General features: G+C 51.4%; 1 long non-coding RNA gene across 2 annotated transcripts in view; it reads right to left on the bottom strand.

Annotated features, from left to right (window-relative positions):
- The window catches only part of LOC311426960, a 16,982-nt gene extending 12,759 nt beyond the window's left edge, over positions 1-4,223 (bottom strand). For both annotated transcript variants that reach the window (XR_014687140.1, XR_014687141.1), the window contains exon 1: positions 3,915-4,223. This is a non-coding gene — a long non-coding RNA (uncharacterized lncRNA). The remainder of the gene's footprint in view (positions 1-3,914) is intronic.
- Positions 4,224-4,570: the final 347 nt, after the last annotated feature.

Raw genomic sequence — 4,570 nt, 5'->3', positions numbered from 1 at the left:
CGGGGGCCGCGCTGCGCTGCGGTGCGGTGCGGTGCGGTGCGCGGGGTGCGGTGCGGGGCTGGCAGGCAGGTGCGGGGCCGGTGGTGGTCCCGGCCGCAAGGCAGTGGCACCTCGGGGCTCTGACTGAATGAGGTTTCTCCTCCCAAAGGGACGAAACCTGCCAAATATCGCCGTGACCGAGGCGGCGCGGCTTTGCGGTGCGGCGGCGGAGATTTGGGGTGTCCCCTGTGCAGCCCCCCGGGCAGCCGCCCCGCGCCGCCTGTCTCGCTCGTAACCGCTCCACCGGATCCCTCGACGAGTTTTTAAAATCCGGCTGAATCTAAAAGTAAATGAGTAAAAGCCACGAAACGGTCAACAGGGGAAGGGGGAGGCTGCGCCGTTGCCTGTTCGTTGCCTGTTCGGCGCCCACCCGCACCCCTCGGTCTGTCCCCGACGTGCGGGACCCCCGCGGGCGGGGGCAGGTGCAGCGGCCCGGCGGGCCGGGGGGTCACGGGGGGATCATCCGCGGAGCGCCGGTGGTGGGCGGCCGCCGGGAGGGCTGCGGACACGCTCTGAGCCGCCACTGCGGGGCTGCGGACAGGCTGTGGGGGTCGGGAGTCGGGGGCTCGGGGGGCGGCTCCCGGGGCGCCGCAAGCCCCTGGCCCGTCACCCACAAAGTATTTCTTGCATCGTGTTCTTGGACTTCCCGCTACAAAGCGGGAACTTAGTTCATTACCCTGCGAGGCTAGGAACGCGTTTCCGCGGAGCGCTCCACTGCTCGCTGGCCGCTTTATTGCTGCTCTCCTCGAGCCGCGCTGCCTTGAGTTTGCAGCCTGCGGTTCGTGCCAGTACTTTTTTTTTTTATTATTATTATTATTCGAGCGGAGCTGGAGACCGAGGAAGGGGTCGCGGAAAGCCTGTAGGACACCAGCTGGCTGCGCACTGCCGGGGGACGCAGAGACTCGCCACGCGTGTGCGTGGCGTTGTCTGCTTGAATATAACAAAAGAGATTGCTTGTTTTAAATAAACCAGTCCGCCTGGGTGTTACAATAAAGAGATAAATAGTGGTACAAATGATAGGTACAAAGAGAGAGCTCCTAACCCGACGAACAATGCCACCGTTGCACCACAGTTTTGCAGCTTTTCCCTTACATATCTGAGTGATTCTATTCCCATTCTTTAAGGGTCAGGAAAGAGCAACTGGGATGCACTATAAATATATAGGAATTAGGGACTCTAATATTTGAGTGTGTTCGATGTAACCATATGAATATATTACTGCAGTTAAAATAGGTGTTGAATTTATTGACGCGCATATACAGAGAGAACAAAAAAAATAGCCTTTCTGTTATTTCTCCCTGCGTTTTCGGAGTGTTAGACAGTGCTGAAATTAGGGTAACTGGAAATCAGTATACTTGATTACCAGCTAAAAGACAATAATGATAAGACAGGGAGGTTGCCGGCACATGAAACATCACGAAGACAGCAGACTTGTTAGATGCCGAGGATGTTTATCTGGATGGCTGCTCATTTAGTTTCTTCATAACAAACACTGTGTTTATAACAAAGCAGTTACTGCTTCTTGTCATAACAAAAATCGCTATCCAAACAGGATTTTGCCCCCTTCTCTCGTGCGTAATGATCTTACTCTGTTCTTGCCAATGTAACTGATTTGGAGCTGTAAAACTATTTGTTTATTCTTTTCTATACGTGCCCCATAATAAGAATTTCATCCTCTCTGTGCAAAGAAGCCTAATTTGCACTTATTTTATTCATTTGGGTTGGTTCAGTCGCTGATCTCTGGCCGCGGAAGGCACTGTACTGAGGATACCCTTGGCAGCGTCAGAAAATCGTACGAAGAAGATCGCAGTGATCAGGCACTTTATTCCATGCAGTATTTTTGCGAACGTGTGCGGGTGTCCATGCACAAGTGGTACGGGAACTCTCCAGATCTATGAAGTTGAAACCCCTTGTTATCATTGCTGCACCTCAGACTGTACCTCGTGCATTTACAAATGCGTATGTCATTGTAACCTCAAGGGCGCTAGTTTTTAAAGCCCGAATTACTGTAATTCGGTCTTTAGGAGGCATCACTTGACAGAGTGTTTTTTTTTTCTTCTCTCTTTCATTTCCATTTACTTTGCTGTGTCCCTTCATAATGTTGTTTGCATTCATGTTGGCTAGCGTTTAGCTAAACACACAGCAAAGTGTTTCTAAAACGGACACAAAGGTAGTCGTAGTGACAGCTGAAGCTCTGGGACAACGGGGGAAAATATTTAAGAGCACTTTAAAATATTCATTTACTGGAATTGTATTAGCAGTGCAGAACTGCAACAATGGGGGGGGGGGGGGGAGAGGGAGAGGGACGGCAGGGATATTTAAATGGTATTAAGAGCGGACCTACATTTTACTACTGGTTATGAAGTGCATCTGGAATTCCCCCCAAAACTGTTCAATAAATGCTGACAAAGTGTATTTGTCAAGGGGACAAGAAGTCATGGCATTATTTTAGTCAGATTTCATTTATTTTGACAGGTGGGCACACCGTTACGGTGAATTTTGTGTACAGTTATCATAAGGGTAGCACCTACAGAGTAGATTTATTTACCTGTTTATTATTTGGGGTATTTCCCTGCAACATTTTAGAAAATTAAAAAAAAAAAAAAAAATGATTTGCCAGGCTGAGGGAGCCATTTCTTATAACAGGTAGTTTGACAAGGAAAACCGATGGTCTTAAATATCAAAGCGTAGTCAAACCGCAGTGAGATTCAAAGAAGGGAGTGTTGGTACATTTTGTTCCAGCAAACGAGCTAAAAATAACAGCCCCCACCCATGTTGGAAGGAGGTTGATTTGCCCACTTGGAAGGGCAGATAGGAAATAGAAATTAAATTATTAATGTAATCAAACAGAGAAAAAAAAAAATCTGCACGGAGGCGCTAAGGGTGAAAGGGTTTTGTTCTGAAGTGTAGCTGAATTAAACAAGCCCGCGTGCAGAGTCGAGGCTCGGAGTGGGATTTGATGTGTTGTTGGGAGCTTTAATCTCATTTTATACCTTCCTCACGCCGCATCAGAATGCGTTTAAACACGGTCGTAATCGTGCCAAACTGCACAGTGCAGTGTAACCCTGCTGCTGTCGCCGTTCTGACACTCGAAGCCCAAAGTGAGCGTCTCCTTTTCGGCCCCAAAGAAAGCTCCTTCCACACTTTCACGTATTCGATTTACCTGCAGAGCAGGGTCTCTAAAGGTGTCGGAACTACTTTGACATTCACTTCAGAGATTAGTGTAAACGTTTCAGTGAGGAAAATACTTAACATCACGATTACAAAATCCACGTTGGTGCCATTTTGCACCACGCATCTCCCCTCGCAGAACGCAGGGGAGAAACAAAACAAAACAAAACAAAAAGCCCGTAACTAGAAAATGGGAGAAAAAGCAAAACCAAAAACAAACACACACACCACCCTCACCCCCGTGTTTAATCCCCCGACTTCCCCTTTCCGTGCGGGGGGCAGGCTGTCGCCCCCTGCACTAAGCGCGTCCCCCTCCGGTCGTTACTGCCCTACTCTGGCGGGCGGCGTGGGTTTGTTTTAGGGTCGGACCGCCGGGCGCACAATAGCGACCTCGTCGGAGGAGCAGCCCTCCGCCGCGCCCCGACAGCGCCGCGAAGCCGCCCCCGGCCGCCAGCGGGGCCCCGGCTGCCCCCGGCCTCTGCCCGCAGCCCCCCGCAGCTCCCCGGGGCCGGCGCCGACTCCCGGTGCTGCCGCCGGCTCCTGCCAACGCCGCGCTGCTTCGGCGTCCTCCCCCTTCCCCAAAATCTCCCGCCCCCTCCCCGGGTCCGTGCCCACCTCCCCCGGCGCCCACCTCCCCCTGCCCCGCCGAGCAGAGGGTTTGCTCGCCCCGCCGAGCTAGCAGGGGCCGGACCCCCCGCTGTTACCTCCCGCTCGTCCGCCGGCAGAAGGGGGGTCCCGCACCTTCCGCAGCCTCCCCCCAGCCTCCCTCCAGGTCCCGTCTGCGGGACTCGGGCTCTTTTCCCCTTCTGTCCTCCCGCCCGTCTGCCTGCCTGCCTGCCTCCTTTTTATTTTCCCTGCCAGTGACTTAAGACCAAGCCAAAGGAGGCAAAAGGAAAAATACAGCCCTGGGCTCCAGGTCTATAAATACAGCTCAGAGAGAGCGCTCGAAAGTTTGGAAAGACAGAAAGGAAGGAGGCAGCACATGGAAACAAAAGCTAGAGCCGCTCCGCCAGCGCGGAGCGTGGAGACGATGCTCCGGCTGCGCCGGGGCTCCGCGGCTCGTTCGGGTGGGCAGGGCGGCGGAGGGAGAGGGCTCGGTGCACTCATCATTCCGTGCTGAAATACAGGAATACTAGCCAAAAATAAACAAAATAAAATAAAATAAAATAAAATAAAATAAAATAAAATAAAATAAAATAAAATAAAATAAAATAAAATAAAATAAAAAGTTAGTCGATCGATAACTCAACTTTGTATAGCAGATATTGAGAGTGGAAACTTTCCTAAAACGTCTTGAAAACGTCTTGAGCTGGTAGTGGGGAAGAGTTGGTAGCTTTTTTGTTTTGTTTTCTCTCTCTCT

The sequence above is a fragment of the Aythya ferina genome (genome assembly GCF_964211825.1).
Source record: "Aythya ferina genome assembly, chromosome: Z".
Taxonomy (NCBI): Eukaryota; Metazoa; Chordata; class Aves; order Anseriformes; family Anatidae; genus Aythya; species Aythya ferina.
This window is presented reverse-complemented; position numbering and strand designations above follow the sequence as displayed.